The sequence below is a fragment of the Heterocephalus glaber genome, unplaced genomic scaffold, assembly GCF_053883595.1.
Source record: "Heterocephalus glaber isolate CG9 unplaced genomic scaffold, H.glaber_assembly_v1.0 deba00001472, whole genome shotgun sequence".
NCBI classification, from domain to species: Eukaryota; Metazoa; Chordata; class Mammalia; order Rodentia; family Bathyergidae; genus Heterocephalus; species Heterocephalus glaber.
Window position 1 is genome coordinate 61,090,414 of NW_028258315.1, and position 23,256 is coordinate 61,113,669.

At 34.8% G+C, this 23,256-nt stretch overlaps 2 pseudogenes; one reads left to right on the top strand and one right to left on the bottom strand.

Moving 5' to 3' along the window:
* Positions 1-224: 224 nt before the first annotated feature.
* Positions 225-2,057, top strand: LOC101699847 (ferric reductase 1 pseudogene; annotated as a pseudogene).
* An 18,479-nt stretch (positions 2,058-20,536) lies between these two features.
* LOC101700197 (PRELI domain containing protein 3B pseudogene) lies at positions 20,537-21,106 on the bottom strand (annotated as a pseudogene).
* Between the last annotated feature and the right edge of the window lie 2,150 nt (positions 21,107-23,256).

Consider the following 23,256-nt stretch of genomic DNA (forward strand, 5'->3'; position numbering starts at 1 on the left):
CTTGAATCCTTAGATTCAGTGGAAACTGAGGACCTGGATCATGGCTGACACATGTTGTTTGGAGTATCCCTTCCATGCTGAATATTGAAGCTCAGTCTCCTGATGAGATTACCAGGTAGATTCTCTCTCTTTGTTGAGGTGGCTCCCTCCCCCCAGTCCTGCTCTAACCAAGCTTACCTGAAGTCATACTGTGCCTGGACTTGCTGGAGGCCAGACTCTAGGCAATGTGGTATTTAGATTCACATGTTCAGCCAGGAGCACACTATCACAGTTTGGTGGCCAGTTACCCCAATGGAAAGGTAACAAAGTCATGCCATCAAATGGTTCCTGAACATGATCATAGCCCACAATCTGAGCCAACTCACCACATACCAGTGAGTCAGATGATATTCAGACCCAGAGACCAGATTGAAGTTACTTTGCCAAGAGGACCTTTTAAAGGCTTTCTTTTAGAAGCTCATGATGCTGAGGATTTGGATGGCCCTCCTATTGGTTCCTTTATGTTGATTGACAGTCAGGTGTCACAGCTTCTGACTTGTGAAGATATACAGGGATCAGCTGTGAATCAAACAAGTTCATCCAAAAAACCAGAAATTAAAGTTTATTGGAAGGCTCCAAGCAGTGCCCCAAATCACATATGGTTTTTAACCACAGTTGTTCAGAAGTATAAAATCTACTGGGTGAAGATTCCTAGTCAGATAATTTCACAGCCAAATGCACTTCCTTTTACAACACCTAAAGCTACAACAGCACTATCATCAACATCACCTCCAATCTCCCATTTAACCAAACCATTCAGTGACTCAGACTGTGGGAACAAGAAGTTCTGTATCAAGAGTCCTTTGAACTGTGACCCAGAGAAGGAACACGTCTGTGTCTTCTTGTCCTTCATGAGAGATGAGCAATCAGTGGTGGTGGAAATGAGTGGTCTTGGGAAAGGCTATTTATCTTTTGCATTTTCTTGTGACCGATGGATGGGTGATGATGATGCTTACATGTGTATTCGGGAGGATCAGACTGTCCATATATAGCCTTCGCATTTGAAAGGATGAAGTCACCCCATGATGGATTCCAGGGGCCCTCTTGAGGATATGGCTTGGAGGTTGGTGGATGGTAATATGCAGTGTTCTTTAAAAAGAAAGATTACCCTTCCTGGAGTTAAGAATAGATTTTATCTAAACACAAGCTACTACATATTTCTAGCAGATGGTACAGCTCCTGATGGTCGAATTTATAAGCACTCTCAGCAACCTTTGATTACACATGAAAAACAAGATGTGACAGACTCTCCAAAGGATGTAGGAGCATCTCTCTCTTCACTCCTTTTGAAGGTTCATGGTGCCTTAATGTTCGTGGCATGGATGAGTACTGTCAGTATCGGTGTGCTGATTACCCAGTTCTTCAGATCTGTCTGGTCAAAAGCTTTCTTCTTTGGTGAAGCAGTTTGGTTTCAGCTGCATCTGATGCTCATGCTCACCACATCTGTGCTCACCTGCATTGGTTTTGTTATGCCCTTTATATACAGAGGAGGCTGGAGTTGGCACACAGGTTACCACCCATACCTCGGTTTTATAGTGATGACGTTGGGAGTTCTGCAGCCTCTTCTGGCAACCTTCAGGGCACTTTTCCATGATCTAAGAAGGCAGATATTTAACTGGACTCACGGGAGTGTGGGAACAGCTGCTAGATTAATAGCAGTGGCAACAATGTTTGTAGGAATGGACTTACCAGAATTGACTCACCAGGATTGACTCTTCCTGATCCACAGAAAACCTATGCAATGATTGGATTTGTTACCTGGCACATTGGGACTGAGGTTGTTTTGGAGATACATGCTTACCGACTTTCTCCTAAAGTCGAAATATTGGATAATGATAGAATTCAGATCCTTCAGTCACTCACTGTATCTGAAGCAGAGGGCCTTACTTTTTAAAAGACGGTGTTGGCAGTTTATGTTTGTGGGAATGTGACTTTTCTTATCATATTCTTATCTGCGATCAGCCACTTATGAACAAATAAAGACTATTTTTGTGGTCCTGGTGATAATTATCATCAAATCAAATAAACTTGAAGCTTTTACTAATTGTCTGGAGTATGTTCATGAATTCCAATTTGGAAGACCAAGTTTGTGTTTAAAGAGGAATTATGATGTTTAGTCTTTAGAGATAAAATTCAGCAGGTTCATATAGACCATAAACTGATGTGAAACCCTGTGTATAATCCTGCATCTTAAAGGCAGTGTTGTGCTTGAGGAGAAATGACCTCGAATATTCCATGCCAAGATTTTAAGAATGTTAGCATTTAAAAGAATGAACAGGAATGATCTGGACAAACAAAACAGATGCCATTACAAGGGATTGTATTAAGGTAAAATATTTTGGACTACAAAGCTGCTATGGTACTCTAAAGAAAATGTTTATTTTTACTAATTTATCTGAGAGGTATTTGGATTTCTTTTAAAGAAATTATGTTTTGGGGACATTTTATTTGCTCTGTATATCAATACTTCTTTTGTTAAAGGTAGAGGCGGGATTGACCCTATTGTAGATTTCATTAACTTTTATGTATTATTAGTATTATAGTTTCTTTGTTAGCAGTGAAATGCAAGTAGGTATTTTATGCTTAAAGATCTTATTTATTTATCTAGCTACAGAGCCAAAATGGCATATATATTAATTGTTTTGACTATAAGATTTAACTCTTGTAGCATTTTGGACCTTGAATTTCAAAATTAATAAAACTCAGCCTTGAGCTCATAAAACAAATAAGGCTATCAATTTATTGTGTGTCCTATGTATCACATCTGTTTTTCTCAGTTTATCATGTATCTATAGTTTAGTGCCTTTTAAGTTATGAAAATTTTATATTTTTTAATGGAGTCAAGCCTGTCAGTTTTGTCCTCATATAACTCTATGCACTGCTATTCTTGTTTATACTTTTTCAGTAAACATTAACTAATATTTATATTTAATGCTTAAATATTTAGTTTTTATATAGTGTAAAATATGGAAATTATTTTCCCTCAAATATCAAGTCAGTATTCTCAACATCATATATTGAACAAGTCACCCTTGCTACTCTTTTCATTTGATAAATTCTATTGTGTATTTGGTATTTTAAGAAGCTTATAATTTTTCCACTGGTGTTTGGTTATTTTTATGTTACAACCAGACTTCTCTCATTACAATGTCTTTATAATATGATTTTGACAGCTTCTATCAAAAAAGCAGAAAACTTGGAAAGAGCCCATTTCCCCATCAATTGGAGACTGGATTTTTATTTTAAAAAATGGAGTACTACTCAGCCATAAAGAAACTAGAGACATTTGTAGCTAAATGGATGCACATTGAGGCCATACTCGTAAGTGAAATAAATAGGACACACGTTTGTAAATACCAAATAGTCTCTCTGGTGTGAGAAACTGAAAAAGTAACTAAGGATCAAAATGTATAATAGATAATGTGAAATAGAAAGAAAAGGTACAAAGGGGAAGGGGAAGTGGGAGGAGTAAGGGAAAGGAAAGAAGGGAAAGAAAGAAATATGAGAAAAGGAAAAAAGGGAAACAAGGCCTTTGCAAATAGGGAGAGGTGAAGGTGTTGAAGGGAGGGAAGAGAAATGGGGAAAAAAATAAGAACCAAGATATATTATGTAAAGCCACAAATTCCCAATGATGATTGTCATCATATTGTATACCTAAAATGTACCAATAAATTTAATATAAAAAAATTTTTAAAAGCCCTTCATTATTTTTCTTTTCTACAAGAGTATATATTATTTTAATCTATTTATTTTTCCAGATAAAATTTAAAGTAATTCTCTTAGATTACAAAACTATACAGAAACATGTTTATGGAAATTAGTTTGTCTTTTATGTGTTCAATAAAATTTTATATATTTTTTCTTATAGATTTTTTACTTTTTTCTAGATTTTCTTTTAAGACTTTATTATGCTCTTTCCAACTTTTTAGGAATATTTGGTTAGTTAGTTAAATTTTTCCCTTGTCATAGTCACTAGCCACCCTACTTTAAGTATCCGCACTTGCATTCCCAGTTTCAGGAACTTTTTGGCTACTCCATCTTATGGGCTTACATTTCCTCTGTCCATCTTTAAAATGATGCTAATAATACTTTACAGTTCTTATAGCTCATCTTTTTACACACTTATGTCAAGCTTTAGAAAATCTAAAAGTGGCTCATATTGGTCTTCCTAAAACATATTTTCAGCAAGTGTTTCCAAAATGAACTACTGTGCTCTGTGTTTCCTTATTTCTGGCATCTGTTACTTTCCTTTTATCTTTTTTATTCCAGCAACAGTTTCATGTTCCTGTTGAGGCTGTTCTCTTTTTTGTTACCCTTAGAATGTTTTAAGTTAAGGTTCTGTTGCTTCAAAGGGAATCAAACCACTATATTGAGGCTTTGGGTAATCTTGACTATATATTCCTAGAGTGATGGCAAAGTGAATGTAACAAACTTTTTCAGGATTCCAAAAATTATTTTTTTAGTTTTCAAGCATCATGCAAAATTGTCTGGCCTATACTACCTGGCTGATCCAGGAGAATGCGTAAATTTAGATACTTTATTTAAAAAGTCTGATATTATTTGCACTTTCTATTTAATTTGTAAGATTAATTCTCTTGCTAGTGGAACAAAGAAAGAAAGGTATTTGTAAAGGCCATGCTTATATTATAATTTCAACTATGCCACATGAACTTTTTCATTTAATTTTTCATTTAACTCAATAAGTTAAGAATCTATGATATAAAAGTACTATTCATTAATAATGGGTAATGTTAGAAACAAATAAGTTGGATGTTACAAATTTAATGGAAATTTTAAAAATTAAATTGTTTTTAAAAAATAGGTATATTTTTATGGATGCAAAACATCATGTATGAATCAGGAGATGAGTTTGAAAAATATCCAAATGATGTTATTCACAGTTGGTAAAAATAATAAAATATTAAATTTTGTTTGGAATTTCCTGCCTTCAAAAATAGGGGCATATGTCATACTTTTTAGATTTCTATCAGACAGGTCACATTTAAAATTAAAGTTTAAAGGCCTACAAATATTTTTAAAATTCACTCATTTTCTGAATGAGATTAAAATTTATATAAAATATACACAGTAGTAGAATGAGAAATTTACCATTCCCAGGGAAATTATAGGTACCCATGCTTTATGTATATTACATTCTTGGTGATAGATTGTTTAACTTCTATAATTTAAAAGAACACTGACTCAGAGGTCTATTCACTATAGAAAAATTGACCATAATTATAAGCAAAATTTGTATTTCATTATACAATTTTCTCAAAGATTGACTAATGTTCTAATAGCATTGTTTATTTAATTATATTAGCACTTAATGAGAAAGAAAACTTGTAGACAATTAAAGACCAAAGTAATATATGTACTCCATTTTCCAGCAATTAATTGATAACTTGTTTACCATAGGCTAACAATTAACCAGGGAAACATTCCTAAGAAATAGGAAAGCACTAATGCAAATGAGTTTTGGATTTATTCTTTTTGAATCCATTTACCACATTATCTTTTCTGGCATATGCAGAAAACCCTCCAGAAATATTAATATTAAAAAATGCCTCTGAAGCCTTCTGGTTTTGAAAATCCTAATTGTTTTGGCAACATAAATTGCTAAAACAAGGTATTTCTGAAATCAGTTCCCAGCCACAAGTATCTGAATGAAAACAGGAGACCAGAAGAGTTCTCTAGGTGTTACCATGAATGTTTTAACATTAGCAGTTCTCAGTATCTTCTTGATTTTGAGGACTGTTGATACCCTCATGTTCATATTTAGCATGACATACCTAAAAACCACTTCCTCCATCAACAAAGCATATTATGACCATGAGATACATTAACTTTGACTTCTCAAGCATTTAAAAAAATTCATTTATAATTTTTCACTTCACTCTTTAACAGTTATTTATTCAAAATTTAATGAGACTCGAAATGAGCCACTGTGCTTTGTACTATATGATGACTAAATATTTTTGAAGTAGGACTTATGTTTCCAATTCTTATGAATGAGACCCATGATCTTCAGGAACAACCTTTAAGAGTTAGTCAACTGTCCAGAATTTCAATAAAGTAATGTAACATTTGACAATTTTGGGAAAAAGTCACTAGTATCATGTAAATGAATACCTAGATCAGAAAATCTCAACCTCAACAGTAATGATGTTGGAGGCAGGATGACTCTTGTATAAAGGATCCTCTTGTGCATTGTAGAGTACTGTATTTACTACTGGGAGATGCCAATAGCAATGGGAGATGCCAATAACAATCTCCCAGTATGATACTGAAAAGTGTCTGCAAAAGTTCCCAAATATTCGCTTTGGATAAAATAACGCACCCCAACCCCTGTGCTGAGATCATCAAATAAGTATATTCTGCTGATCTGCAACTTGTGCTTCTGTAGGCAAAGACCCAAGGAGTGGCAACTAAGAATGACTTTTTTTTTGGTGGTACAACATGCACTTATATAATTGATTCTGACCATGCTGAAGCTCTTCTTTGAAAGAACAAGGACATCTTCGTATGGTTTGAAAACCAAAGGGATAAGTAATGATAAATTCACCAGCATGAGGCATGGTTTCCCAGAGATAGTCAAGTAAAGTATTTGACAAAAAAGTTTATAGGTTGCTAATATTTTTGTTCACTTTTAGAGGTAAATTGAATGTATTTTTCTGAGTCATGTGGCATTAATCACCAGAAAAAATGTTCTTATGTACAGGAGACATCTTCATCCTGGGCTTTTGAAACACAGTCTCAAGTATTCTGCAAGAATATGAGTCTCGTGTTGACTCATAGTTCACCTGTTTATGATATTGTCTTCATTGGGGCAGATAGTAGAGAAAAATTACATATGTTTTATTAAGGCTGAAACACTACCCATCTATCCCAATAGAACAATCACAAAATAAGATAATTTTTCTCAGTATTACCATTACCTTCAGTCTTTGTGAAATTATTATCTCCATCTATGAAAACCAATGAACCATTTTAACTATTTATTCCATTCAAGTTGTCAAACTAAACAGTGAAAATGCCAATAATTTATAGCCAGGCCTTAATACATTTCTAGCATTTCATAGAAGAAAACCTAAATACATAGAAGACAGCTTTCATTAAGCAAAGAAAAATAGCTGGCCAGATTAAGGCAGACTAAAATCTATGTAGACAAGTCCTCACCCAAAGGACTTCTCATTTAAGTTTTCATTAAATATATTTTTTCCATCCCTTTTCATCCTGTTAAGTCTTGACAGTATTGATCTTTTTTTTTAATACCTTGAAGAGTCTAGAACTGAGTTTGGCACTAAGAAAGTACAAGTGACAAAGAGTTAATTGACTATACGGATCAGCTAATAGTTAATTCTGCTTTATCAGGTGAAATTTTAGCATTATAATTAAAGTAATAATGGGACTCATATAATGAAACAAAAAATACCAGAAAATATTTTTACATCAAGGAGACATCCTTATCCTGGACTTTTTGTCTCAGGTGTTCTGCAGGAAAACAAGTCAATTCACTTGTCATTGTTTTCAGTCTAAAAAATAAGTAAATAAATTGATATTTACTAAATAAGCATTGGATTTATATAATTTCATAAAGCAGAAAATGTTTGTAAAAAACCCAGACCCAGGGCTGGGGATTTAGCTTAGTGGTTTCGCCACCTGCTGCGCAAGTGCAAGGACCCGATCCCCAGTTCCAAAAAAACCACAAAAAACCCAGACCCAGTTTGTAAGAGTGAAACCAGGAATGGTTTAATATGGCAAATGTTTTTTAATGAGATATTTAAAAATATCTTTTACAAAATTTAAATGTAACATTCTTGTTGAAGATTTTGAAAATACTAAAATAGCTATTATGAAATTCTGCTCATTATTCCATTTCCCAGATACAATGTATTTAACATCTTGACCTATTTTACGTAACATTTGTCACTATCAGTTCACATATTCCAATAAATATATCTGATTCTTTAACAATATATTATGAACATTTTCATTGGCATTAGTTGTTCAAACACACTTTCAAGGTTTGTGCAAAATTTCTTTATAATGTGTGAAACCAAGATTGACATAATTGTATACCTATTACTTGTCATTTACTGTATTTCAGTATTTCCTAATTAAAAAAAAATATATAAATATATATAATATTGATACAATTTTGTGTGTTTTGAACTTGAATTTAATATTTGAGGCTAAGTCTGTTTTTAAGCATTTTTCTATATCTCTTCAGGTGCTATGGCTTGAATTTGCTTTCTCCAAATAATCTGTGTGGAAGTACTAAAGTACCTCAGAAAGTGACCTTATGGAATCAAGGTCACTGATGGTATAATAAGTGAAGAAGAGGTAAAACTAGAGTAGGGGTGGGCTCCAAAACCAGTATGACTACTCTTTAATCCAAAGAGGAAATCTGGATGTAGAGATACATAGGAGGGAAGATGATGTGAAGAGACATAGGGAGAAGTTAGCCATCTATCAGGCAAGGAGAGAAACCTAGACAGGATCTTTCTGTTGGTCTTCAGAATGGACCAACCTGCTGATACATTGCTTTCAGACTTATAGCCCTGAAAAGCGTGAGGCAATAAATTTCTGTTTCTTAAAACTACTTCATTTGTGGTACTTCATTACAGCAGTTGGAGTGACTAAATATAACAATTAAAACTACACAAAGGTTTTCCCACTCACTATTCCCTCTCCCTAGTATTGTCAAGATTTTTAAATCTTTAATGCCTTCTATTTCTAGGCAAGTATATACACTTGTACTGTATTTTTATTTTTCTTTGCAGTGAACATCCTCTTACCTTACAATTTTTATAGTCCAGAAGTAATGAAAAACAATAATACTTGTAGCAACAGCTAATATTGAATGATTTCTGTGTTCAGATTTCATGCTATATTAAACTCATCATATTAATTATCTCCTTTGTTGCCATGTTAATGAACTTATGAAAATGATGTGCTGTCTTTATTATTCATTCCCTTGTTTTGTTTTGTCACATAGTTTGTGTCCTGTGTATTTTAGACATTCATTATATGCTATCAGCTTAGTCTGAAAAATGATTGTTGAGTTGTAAATAACTGGACTTGTCCTGTAGGGTTCCTCAGAAGAGCAGATTAGAATTACTGTTGGGTGGCATTTATTCTGGGAGTTGGAATTTTCACTGAATGAGATTCCAATTCAATTGGAATTTCACTATGTATATATTGAAACTTCCCTAGTATTTCATTTCACTGAATGCTGTTGTTTGAAGGTAGGCTGTTCTCTCTAAAACTCATCATCAAATTTGATTGCCATTGTGGCAGTGATAGAAGGTGGCACCTTCAGTGGAGATTAGGTTGTTCAGAGAATTCTCATGCATCTGGGTTAGTTATTGGGAGAACAGGGTCATTTTAAAGGCATGCTGCTCCTTGTATCTTGTCTTTTATCATATGTCTGGCTCTCCTTTTAGTATTCCACCATGTTGTGGTATAGTGGGAAGCCTTCCTCAGATGTAGCCACCCAATCGATGCCTCCCAGCCTGCAGAATTATAAGCTAAATAAACTTGTCTTTATAACTTACCCAATCTCAGGTGTTGTGTTACAGCAACAGAAGAAGACCAAAATACTGAATAGGCTGGAGAACAGCAGTCAAAAATGACTTTTCAGATGGTTAAGAAGCCAAATAGGATGTAAGTTTTCCTAAGTGATGGTAGCAATCAAGGAAAATCATACTAAAGACGAAGGGAGGAGATTGAGCTGCTGGATGCTGGGGAAACAAGACTGTCTAGGGCCAGGATTGCAAGAAGAGGGGTGTAGGAAAAGTGCTGGAGAGGGAGTGCAATAAATCTAGGAGATATTGGACAGGCAAAGGATAACCTGGAGGATGGGACTGGCAACCCAGGTCTGGGGTTAGGAGAATGCAGAATTTGTGGGATGAGAAGATGGGCTCATGTCAAGAAGCTGTGAGGGAATTTAATAAGAAGAAAATGGGCTGACAGCTGTTCTAGATTTTTGTCATTTAGGTTGCTGCTGCTGGCTAATGCAGGGCTTTTGGGGGAAGACAGCTGTCAAAGCCTGATGTTAGCAAACCTCCCACATAAGCACTATGCAAACAGCACAAAAGTGGGGTTTGACAGGGGAAAATGAATTCTTTTTTCTTTTGTGGTATCAATCAATTTCTTATAACCTAAGAATTAACCTTGATTTTTTCTTTGAACTCTGCAAGGGACCTCCTAAGAAACACATGCTTTCATATTTATAGGGTTTGAAAGTTAGAAGGAACATAGTGAACTCTACTATTTTAAATAGCTTGAAATTCTGAATGGGGGGGTGAGTATGTATTTATTGATTTATGACAACACCTTCTCTAAGTGTCTGGCCTCAGTTAAGTTGATGCCCCTTTAGCACAAGGGTTAATCCTGTTTCTGGGTTGCAGTCTGACTTTTCCTGGGAGGAAAGATACTAGTATGTTTTTCCGAGGGTGTGACATGAATGCTTGCCAGCCTACTGCCACAAACCATGCCCCACAGTTTGGTGAGGGAAGAAGCACTGAGATGATAAATGTCTGGCTATATTTAATAGTCTCTGTCGGGTGCAATAAAATGTCGGTTTATGCATAAAGCTAAAAATGAAATTGGGCTAAACTTCACATTATATTGAAAAATATAATCCTTTGTGTGTTTCTTCTGGGAGTTTATTAATTAGATTCAGAACTGTCTACCAGTAGACAATTATGTGTTTAGATTTCTCTAGGATCATTCATTTCATCTTGTGGTAGCATCCTTTCACTTACTTCTGCCACTGTGCATTAATCCTCCTCTAGTCAAGCCCAGTTAAAAACTAAATATTTCCAAAACATTGTCAAACTTCTCTATCTATTAAATATTTGTTTTGTATCACTTCATTCAGCAAGGGTTTTCCACTAACCCAGAGAAAAGGACTTCATGAACACTTCTCCATACTTGATCATTTATCATCCTGTATTTCAGTAAAAAAATGTACTGAGTTCTTTTTGTATGGCAGGTCTTGTGTGTAGGTGTAGAGAATATGATGGTGAACAAAAACAGTCTTTGCCAACCCGGGCCTTGCAGTCTAGTGATAATAGCTGTAAACTTGGGAGTCCCCCAGGATTCTTCTTGGCTAAAACTACTGCATCATCATTCCTGAGCAGGACTTGCAAAGCCAGTCAAGCTTTATAAACAGGTCTTTTGGGGGAACATAGCAATTGCTAACAGAAATATATGATCTGCCATATTCCATGTAATTGAATGTATCTTAATGCATTTCCTCTCATCCTGTAGCCTGAGAATTGGTTCCCAACAATTGACTTCTTTTCAAGTCAGAGAGAGAATGTATTCACAAGGGCTTATTCTTTCCAAGAGAGTGTGCAGGATCAAGGTTGCATTTCATAAATTCCACCCCAGTTTAACCCTGAATAATACTGTTGTCTCCACAGGAAAGTGTTTGTGGTCTTAACACAGCAGGCATGACATTTGGCTGTAATGTCCTATAATCTTGGCTGAATTTTCTAAGCGACTATGTTTATTTGACTATTTAGTTCTATATAATTGTAGAGGTGGCTCTTACCTAGGGACTTGAGAATCTAAGTTGCCCTCCTTGCCATCAGCCACATCAGCCATACTGGGCTGCTCCATCTGTGGATCAAGTTCGAGAGACTAGTCTTCCCTTTTACCCTTGCTTCCCTTCTACAGGATCCCTTCTGAGTGCTGAACACTGGGGATAAAAAGGTGAGATATAGCTATCCATCATTTAATGGGAAGGGCCACATAATGTACCATTCTAATGGAGCAGAAAAATCCAAGCAATTACAAATAACAAAGTCAAAGAGTTGGAAATAGGTCTTTGGCTTAGAATAGAGTTTGGTGAGAGGAGAAGCCTTGAGATGGATAAATGTACATATTTGATAATAAAACAGATTTCTATACTTACCATAAATATAGAGCCATATTCTGACATTTAAAAAATAGAGAGAGCTCGTGAAGGTTTGGTGTCCAGTGAAACACACAGGAGAAGTGATGTGTTTTCCTCAGGAGACTTCTCAAAGAAGTGATACTTCATAGAAGTTTTGTGGAATCAGCTAGTGGAAAATTTGAGGAAAGACAAAGCATAAATATGATCAAGAGAGGCATGTACAAATGAGGTAGTTGTACAACTCCATGTTGTTGTTTTGTATAGCTTGAGACTACAATGTGCACTACAATTTTTTGAGAAATAGGGGATCAGGAAGGACTTTGCATGGAAGAGTTCACAAAGGATTTGATATCAAACATGCTTTCACAAATCAGTGATCTTAATGCTAGGCTTAAATAATAATTTAAAAAATACAGTGAAGCACTACAAAGGTTAAAAGTCCAAGACCATCAACATAGAGCCCACTGAATCAAGAATGTACTCCAAGATCAACTTATGAAGTCTTTAGTATAGATACTACATTATTTACACAAATGGGAACTCTTTAAGGCATGAAATATTTTGTCAAAGAGGGCTATGCCACTAATATAAACAAACATGCTAGTGTCTTTCCACAGTATCACAATTTATTGAATATTCACACATTCATAAGCTGTATCAGTTTCATTTCTTTACTTCACTGAGTACTGCTGATTTCATTAAGTGTTGTGACCATGACAATTCCAAGTCCTTTATTCCATTGCAATCTTAATTGCTAACATCTAGCACTTAACTCTCTTTACACTCAAATTATATATCACACAGAAAACAATAATGTTTAGGTTACAGGAAAAGAAGACTAAAGTGGCTCTAAGGTTTTAAAAGGCAATATAAAGAGTAAAAGCAGAGTCATCATAGGTGGTCAGATAATGGCTTAAGGAATCCAGGCTTAAGGAACCCACAGAAAACAATAATGTTTAGGTTACAGGAAAAGAAAACTAAAGAGGCTCTAAGATTTTAAAAGGCAATATAAAGAGTAAAAGCAGAGTCACCATAGGTGGTCAGATGTTGGCTTAAGGAACCCAGGCTTAAGGAACCCATCACAGGATATCAAGCAAAGGGTCCAAACAGCTTTGAAGTGAGCAGCATCAGATGACAGGGAAGAATCATGCTGAACTGAAGTCTAGGTGCAGATAGAAGTTCACTAACTGGTGAACCCCTTGCATGTACACTAGGTGGTCTATGACAAGGCCATGGATTGGTATGCCATACTGCACTCAAAATTCTTAGGAGATAAATTTTGTGGTACTAGAGATTGAACCCAGGATATTCACTCTGAGCTACATTCCCAGTCCATTTATGTCTGTCTGTCTGTCTGTATTTAGACAGGGTATGGCTAAGTGACCCAGGCTAGGCTGGAACTTGCAATCCCCCTGCTTCAGCCCTCTAGAGTGCTAAAATTTCAGGCATATGCCACCATACTCAACTCAACAGGTGGTAATTTTTATTAGCATGGTTAGCAAGAAAAATAAGGATACAAGCTCAACAGAACAGGTTTATTTCAGAACAAACCCGAGAGGGACTACTCTGGTTCTTAGACCAGACTGGCACCTGTGGAACAGGCTATAAGTCTTTTATAGGGTCATGAGATGAGGAGAGTTCAATGAAAGGGAGTTAGGGATACCTGCCAAGGACAAGGCTTGAGAAAATACAGGGGATAATGGTTGCTCCTACAAGGGCCTCCTAATCCCTGGCTTTGGGGGTCTCCCAAGCCCTGGCTTTACCTGCACCAAGTCTGCCATGGTTGTGAAGATCGAGACCTGTGATGAGAAGCTGGTGTAGGAGACCTCTGACGTTCTGCCCAAGTGAATGGACTACCCCAGCGCCTGTGGGGTAGACACCTGTACATGGAAGCATTGAGAATAAGGGACCCACCTGAGGCTCAGCCCCAGCCCTCAGCCTACCCTTGTGGGGAACTTACTGCCCAGGGTACCCCTTCTTGCCCATGCCCTCCACAAAAAACCAATTCAATTGTCTTTTTCAAAACAAAGCCTGAACTGGTTTTGCCACTTGAAAAAAATCTAGAATAGATATTTCTAAAACACTTTTGTTTGACTTTTTCTAACTATATCCAGAGAGTAATCCATTTTTCTTGGATGAGGGACTTTAGAACTGTTGCTTAAGAGAAATAGACATTAGTCCTCAATCCTTAATCCATCATTTGCTTTACTTTGGTGATGCTAAAATAAAGTAGCAGTGATAATAAAAATATATCATTATTTGCAGTGTACTACAGCAGCCAAATTCACGGGCTTACAGTTAGCCAAATCCCACAGATCAATTTTTGGATCTACCTCGTTTGTTGGATGATTTATTTAACCTTCCTGAGCAACAGCTTTTTTGTCTTATTAATTAGTCCATATTCATAATATAGAATACTGATATTTGTTTTAGGGAATTAATATATGAATATAGCTTATCTTGATCATTTTCAAACTCTTTACTCTCCGTCCCTCTATTTCCCTCTCCTGTGACTCCTCTATTCACCTTTAAGAGCCAACATTCTAATTTCCTATCACATTTTCTTCATTTTATTCATTCATTTATTCATATTTTAGGTTTCTCATATAAGAGAAAAACATGTAACTTTCTAAATCTGGCCTTTTTTGCTTAACATGATGGTCTTGAGTTCCACTCATTTTTGTGCACAGAATATAATTTCATTTTTCTGTAAGACTGAATAATTCTGTTGTGTATATATAACATAGTTTTGTTATTCATTCATCCATTGATAAGACTAGACTGTTTCCTGAATTAGTATTGTAAATTGCACCATGATAAACCTGAGCATGCTTGTATCCTATAGTGTGGTGTCTCCTATCCTTGAGGAATATACGCAGGAGAGTTATAGCTGGGCCAAATGATATTTCAAATCTACTTGTTTTGGTTTATTTGTTTTGCATTTTTAATGACAGCCATTCTGACTGAGGTAAGACAGAATCTCAGTTATTTTCATTTGCATTTTTGATGCCTAAAGATGTTGAATATTTTATATATACTTATTGGACATTTGTACTACTACTTTTGAGAAATATCTATTCAATTCTTTAACCTATTTTCTGATTGTGTCATTTTTTGAGGTAAACATTTAAAATTATTTATGTATTCTAGATATTAATTTTCTCTCAGAAAAGTAGCAAGCAAATATTTTCTTCTATTCTGTAGGTTGCCTCTTCACTTTGCTTTTTTCTTTGCTGTGTAGAAGCTTTTTAGTAATTCCATTTGTTTAGTCTTGATATTATTTTCTGTGTCACTGGAGTTATATTCAATAAGTCTTTGTGTCTATGGCTCCTAATATTTCCACTGTGTTACCTTCCAGCAGTTGCAAAGTTTCTGTTTTCATATCTAAATCTTTTATGCATTTTGATTTATGTTAGTATAGGGTGAGAGGCAGGGATCTAGTTCCAATAACCTGCAAATGGATATTCAGCTTTGCCAGCACCATTTGCTAAAGAGACTGTCTTTTTTCCTAATGGATTTTTTTCTTTTTGGCTTGTTTGTCAAGAATCTGATAGCTGCAGTTACATGGGACTGTTTTTTTATCTTTTGTTCTGTGTCACTGGTCTATGCATCTGTTTTTATGTAAATACCATTTTTTTATTACTATAGCTTTGTAGTATAACTTAATATCCAGGATTGTGATGTATCCAGCTTTGCTCTTTTTGCTTAGGGTTGCTTTGGCTACTCTGGGACTTTTCTGATTCCCTATGAATTTTAGAATTTTGTTTTCTAGTTTCATAAGGAATGTTTTTGGTATTATTTTAGGAATTGAATTAAATCTATATATCACTTTTTTAATATTGTCATTTTCACAATATTAATTCTTCTGATCCAACAATGAGGCATATCTTTCCATTTTCTAATATCCATTTCAATTTCTTTCTTCAGTGTTCTACAGTTTTGATTATAGAGTCTTTCACTGTCTGGCTTAGGTTAACTTCTAGGTTTGTGGGGTATTTTTTAAGCTATTGTGAATGGAATTGTTTTTCTGATTTTTGCCTTTATGGGTTCATTATTGATATACAGGAATGCTACTGACCTTTATGTGTTGATTTTGTAGTCTGTTAATATGTTGCATTTGTTTATCAGATTTAAATGTCTTGTGGAGTTTTTCTTTTTCTTATTTTCTATGTAAAAAATATATTGCCTGAAAATAGGAATAATTTGCTTCTTCTTTTCCTATTTGAATAGCTTTGATTTCTTTCTCTTACCTGATGGCTCTGGCTAATATTTCAAGCACTATTTTGAACAAGAGTGATGACTGAACATTCTTATCAACTTCCTGAATTAGAAGAAATGCTTTCAGTTTTCCTTCATTCACTGTGATGTTGACTTTGGCTTTGACAAAAACAGCTTTTATCAGTTTGAAATAAGATCCTTTTATAACTATTTTCATCAGGGTTTTTACTATAAAAGGATGTTGGATTTCATTGAAGGCTTTTTCTGCATCTCTTGAGATGATCATGTGATTTTTTAAATCCTTGATTCTATTTATGTGGTGTATTGTAATTATTGATCTATGTATGTTAAATTACCCTTGCATCCCAGGAATGAAGGTAACTTGGTTAGGGTGTATGGTGTTTTAAATGTGCTGTTAAATTCTCTTTTGAAGAATATTTTGAGGAATTTTGCATTCACGTTCATCAAGGATATTGGCCTATAATTTTCTTTTCCTTTTTTTCTTTTTCATTTTTTTGAGTCCTTATCTGGTTTTGGTATCAATAATGCTAGCTTCATAGAATTGAATTTGGAAGCAGTCCTTACCTTTTGATTACATGGAAATGTTTGAAGAGCATTGGTATTGATTCATATCTACAGGTCTGCTAACATTCAGTAGTAAATTTATCACTGACTCTACAATTTCTCCGCTCTTAGGTACTGGAGTCCATTAGCCACTTTGTCCCTTCCAGCTGCCCCACACCACCATGTCCTCCTGTGGAATTGATGGTTGAAAAGTTTTTGAAAACTTTTTACTTGTTTTACTTATAAATGTTATTAGGAATTTTTTGTTGTTGTTGCTATTTAATAGGATAGTCTGTTTTGCACAAGGATTTAGAGAGTGGAAATAGCAGTGCTACCTTTGTCTATGTCTTCTCAGAGACATTTTCAGTGGTTTCAGGTTTGTATGGAAAGAACTCTAAGATGTACATATGCAAAAATGAGTACTTAAAATAATTGGGAAAGCCAAATGTCTTCAAATATCCATAGTACAAATTCTGCTAACCAAAACTTCATGAAAATAGTTGGAATTTTAAGCCATCTCTACAAGGAAAATAACTATTAACCACCCTATTGATTAAAATAGATGCTGTGTAGGATGATCTAATCTGTGATGGCAGTTTACTTGATATAGTGACATATGTGGAAACTACATCACATTTGCTTCACAGTAAAAAAGAGATAATAGAAACTTTAAGGTTCACTTTTAATTTTCTCCAAATCTTAAGATTAATCTGAATAAAAAATGCTTTTTCCACAATGATAATTTAATAATTAATCCTTATGTAAAACAGACTGTTCTTTTTTCCAGTGTCCCATCAGAGGTTATTTGCTTGTATTTTTTATTATGCATAGTATAGTATAGAATACGTTTATTAAATGCATTATAATGCTTTTATTTGACTCAGTTCCATAATCTTGAATTATCTGCACATTTTCAGCAAATATCCTAGAAAGCAAAATGATGATATAGAAGAGGAAGCTGACTAGCTTCTTCAAATATCACTTTATAGTTTTGTAAAATGAAGGTGACAAAAAAAGAAAAAAGTGGATAAGAAAATTCTGACAAAGAATTAAATAATGGACCTGAGACTTCTGTACTATTTCTATTAATAATCCAATTCCATGTAGCATTTTATATTTATGTTGCACTCTTTTTAAAAGTTTGCTTTTTAGAAATTTTTTTCCAATGGTACATGCTGATTCAAAACAGGACATTTTAAATTTACCTGGCTCCCAAAATGTGCTTTGTAATTTCTGTAGAATCTCCCATAAAGCATTCAAGAAACATTAGAAATATCAAAGTTACCACAGCATGAAAACATGAGGGCATTTCACATTTTGCCAATGTCATCAGAAGAGGTCAACAGCCATGGTTGCAACTACAATTTAAATAGATTCTTTGACCATATTTTACCATAAAATCCCAAACTGTCTCATATTTTCCATTTTCTACTGGAGTGCAAGGCAGGTCAAAAGAATTTCTTTGACTGATAGTGAGCCCTATTTCATCCTTCATATATTTAACTCCTGTTAGCCTTGTCTAATCAGTGATCCGCACACATTCGCCTCTTTGTACTTCTCAGAAAAGACCTTTCTTCCAGACGCTGTGCAAATACTGCCAGCTTGTTCCCATGTAAAGACAAATTCCATAAGAAGAATTTCTGGGCAAGTTATCTCACACTACCAGGACTGAAGAGCGTAAGAAAAATCCATTAAGGGGTGAGGATTTGAGCAGGAACGATACAAGCCCTCTAGGCCTGGGTGTACTTTTATAAGACAAGTTAAACTGTATTTTTCTCCTGTTGTAGCTTCAGTGGAATAAATTATTTATTTTTTTCAGGTAATGACTTTGTTTTTTCAGTTATCATAACCAGCTCGCAATATAGCATGCCTAAGTCATAAAGCAAAACTCCACAGAAGGTAACACCTTTTCTAAGTTACAAACTTTGGCAAAGCAATACAATACTCTTGAATACAATAAAATAATATTTCTGCTGGGGTCAATATTACTTTATTGATAATTTTCACTCCAAAAATATCATTTAAGTACCTGGGGCTTTTAGCAGAGCAAATTATTTTAGACAAATTAACATCTTTTGCAACTATACAGTTTCTCCTTTTAATTCATTAAATTTATTAGTACATTTTAGGTATACAATATGATGACATTCATCATTGGGAACTTGTAGCTTTACATGATAAATCTTGGTTCTTATTTTTTCCCCATTCCTCTGTTCTCCCTTTAACCCTGCCACTCTTCCCTATTTACAAAGACTTTGTTTCCATTTTTTTATTTTCTCATATTTATTCCTTTCCCTTCTTTCCTTTCCCCTACCCTTCCCACTTCCCCTTCCCCTTTGTTCCTATTTCACATTATCTATTATAAATTTTAATTCTTATTTACACTTTCAGTTTCTCACACTGGAGAAACTATTTGATATTCACATGTGTGTCCTATTTATTTCACTTAAGAGTATGACTTCAATATGCATCCATTTAGCTACAAATGTCTCTAGTTTCTCATTCTTTATGGCTGAGTAGTACTCCATTTTATTTAAAAAACCCACATTTTCTTTATCCAGTCTCCAGTTGATGGGAAATTAATTGTGCTGTTTCCCACTTTTAGCTATTACAAACTGTGCTGCTATGAACACGGGTGTACATTTATTGCTGTGGTATGAATTTTTTGGCAAGTTACTCAGCAGAGGAATACCTGGATCAAATGGGACCCCTAATCCTAGTTTTTTGAGGTATCTCCATACTGATTTCCACAGTAGTTGCAACCAGTCTACCACTCCTACCAATAGTGGAGAAGGGTTCCTTTTTCCCCACAACCCCATCAGCATTTGTAATTGGTTGATTTCTTGATAGCAGCCATTTTTTCTGGAGAGAGGTGGAATCTCAGTGTTATTTGCATTTGCATCGCTTGAATGACCAGTGATGTTGAACATTTTTTCGTATGTTTATTTGCTGCTTTTACTTCTTTGTCTGAGAAATGTCTGCTCGTTTCAGATGCCCATTTTTGGATTGGGTTTTTAAATTTGGGAGGTCTGATTTGTTTAAGTTCTTTATAGATTCTATATAGTAGACAGCTGGTAAAAATTTTTTCCCACATTGTGGGTTGTCTCTTCACACTCTTGGTAGTTTCTCTTGCTTTTCAGAAGTTTTTTAATAAAATGAGATCCCAGTTGTTGATTCTTTGTGCTAGTTCACATGTGACTGAGGTTTTGTTCATGAAGTCTTTTCCTACACCAATGTTTTCAAGAGTTCTACCTAACCTTTCTTCCAGCTGGTTTAGTGTTTCTGTTTTAGTATTTAGATCTTTGACCCATTTTGGTTTTATTTTAGTGCCCGGTGAGAGACATAGGTCTAGTTTTAATCTTTGGCAAGTTGAAACAGTTTTTCCAGCACCATTTATTAAAGAGGCTATCTTTCTTCCAGTGAGGGTATTTGGCTTCTCCTTTTAAAGTCAGTTCCCTCATGCACACTGGTCTCATTTGCTTCAGCAAGGCAATTATTTTAACATAAGTGTGGCTCTGTTTTGCTCTGGGATTGGACCAAAACCAGGTCAAGTTCCAGGGTCTAAAAAGCTTTAATATTCTACCTGATGATAACTCAGTGCCAATAGCAATTTTTTCCCAGTATTTAAAAACAGATTACATTTTCAGATAAATACTGGAAGATTTCTGTGCTTTAGATCCTCCATCTTTTTTTTGATTGAAATCACATCCATTCCTCCAGCTTATTAAAAAATATCCCTAAAATATAGTATTTTTAAAAATAAATATATTGCCCTGGGGATCTTGATGCTGTATACCAACTTTATCATTCCTTTGGTGCCACTGCCACTGGTGTCCTCGCACTTTCTTTTGACAAAGTTACCAATTCTATCTCAGCATTTAATTTATGTGTTACTCATTCCATGGCTCCACAACCTTTCTTAGCATTTGAAGATATCGTTCTTGCCATCTGTCTTTCAAGGCAACTACTGGGGCTGACACCTTTTGCTCTGAATTTGGATTCCTGAGTTCAGTTTTTTTTTTCTGCATCCTGAGAATGTAGTTTGTATATGTTTCTCATCTACTTAAGCCATGTTTGTAAATGAGATATTAGTATATTTAAGTCCCGCTGTTTTCTCTGCAGGCTCAGTTACAGAATGTCCTTGCACATATGTTTTGGTTCTTGCTGCACCAGTAATAAACTTCACAATGGAAAGCAATCCCCACTCTATGCTAAGAAGACTGTGGCTGTGGAGCTTTCCAGAGGGATCTATATCTGCGCAGCACATTAACTCCAACCAGACAGTTTCATAGGGTTTGTGTATTTCTGCACTTCAGTGGTTGTAACAGTTTCCCATGCCTGGTCAAAGACATGTTCTGAAGTCTAAATCTTCATGATGCCTGCAGCCAACTCAATGTCTGGGTAGTGCTAGGGGATGATGAGTTCCTTGAATGAACTGTTTTTTTTTTTAAGTCTTTCATTTAATTTTCATGATAGCTAAAATGATGGAAAGCACAGATGAAGGTATACTTAAGTGGTAGAGTGTTTGTCTATCACTTGGAATGTTGTGGGTTCTATTCTCAGTACTGTAAAAAACAAACAAAAAATCCAGCACACGGACAGGTTTGCCTACCCGTGCTGCTCCAAGTAAAGCTAAATTCCCCAAATGGAACTAATAATAGGAATACTAATATGTAGGCACTACTAGAGATAGTGATGACACTGACCCTCCAGTGGTTGCTTCCTTTACTTTCTTGCCATTAGGTAGGTTGAGTTGGATTACTTACAACAAGCAGACCTTTGAGTAAAAGTAATCTTGTCTTATAAACAGCATAATCAGTACATTGAATTTTTTCCATCTATTAGATAAGATCTTTTGGAGAAAAAAAGAAAGTTGGTATGAATTTTTAAAAATATTAAGTTCATTATTTAGTAAATTATTGCAAGTAATTATTAATAATTTATCACTGATCTGAACTTTGCAATCAGAGGGAGCAACCATTATCATGCTACTTAAATAGAAAGTGCAAGAGATCACAGTCAAAGTTTCTTCATTTTTAACTGGTCTGATGACACCACATTACTTATCAAAACTTTTTTGCAAGTTCTTTCACAAATCACTTAAGATTCTCAATGGAAGATAAAAGTCTTTACATAAAGTTATGAAATGAAATTCTGTAGGAGCATTGTTGCCTTATGTGAGTTTTTAATTTTGAAACTGAGCATATACATCAAGTGGAAATCTGAAATTCTTTTCAACTAAGTTCATTTAAGTTACTGTGACAGCTGATCTACTGTGAAGGAGAATTAGCCCACAAATCCAACAAAATTGTGTACCAAGAACAAATATATTATACAACCACCAGGCACCAACCTTGCAAATTTCCTTTTTGTACAACCTTTGTGGGTTACATTACTAATCTGTCTCTAATCATTCTTTCTGTTCATCAAGAGCAAAACATTATTATTCAGCTTTCCCTTAAAATGTCACTTTCTCATCTGGGTTAGATAAGCCTGGATAAAATCTCCCTCCAGGAATTTTTGTAATGTTCAATTTCCCACAGAAAGTGCTTCTTCAATAGATAAAAGCTGATAGTTGTTAAATGTAGATTTAAACTGTCTAAATTGCTTTATTACTTGAAAGTGTTTCTTAAATCCTTAAAGCAATTTAAACCAGGGATGATGAAAAGTGCTAGTTATTCTGAAATTCAACTCTTTTGTATTAGTCTTCTGAATTATAATTCCTTTATGAGCCCCTAGAGAAGCTTTTTAAATGATCTCATACAAATGGCTGGCTTTTATCACAAATTAAAATCAGGCTTTGAAAAGTGAAGATCCTACAGAAAGACAAACTCAGGATCCGGTACTACATGTGTTTTCTAGACACTGTCAATATGCACCAATCCATTCACTGGTGTTTTAAGATTAGAAGAAAGCAGTTCAGGAATAAATAAATAAATAAGATTTGAATCTTAGCTTTCCCACTCAACAGCTGTATGACTTAGTCTCAGTTTTCCTGTCATTTTAGGTGTTATAGTACAAAGAAATATGAATTTGAAATTTTAAATTAGACTGCCCTTTGTCCTAAGCAAGAAAGTTGCATATACTCATTTGTCCAAATACAGTACCCTTCCTATGACAACATTATTCTAGAGCAAAGATTCTATGATCTTTTAAAATTTTCTTGTCATATTTTTGTTCCTTTGATTATGTTTTTATATCAATAATAAGAGATCATATTTTAATATGTACCAAGTTGTTTGAAGTTGTTTCATTGATGACCCCAAACAATCAAAACAAATATCCATTTTTTGAAGAGGTAAACAAATTTATCCATGAGACTTCTGTTAATTGACCACTAGGCCTGACTCTAGAGGACTGATGTAATAGTGAGCTGAGTAGGTGAAATCTTATCGACAAACATTATTCCTTTTGCCATCTAACAAGTTTAAAATTTCTTTAAAATAATTCAACTTTTTAAAATTTTCAATAACTTTGATTTTGATTAATTGCCTGACTAAATTTAAAGTTTTATTTTCTATTTA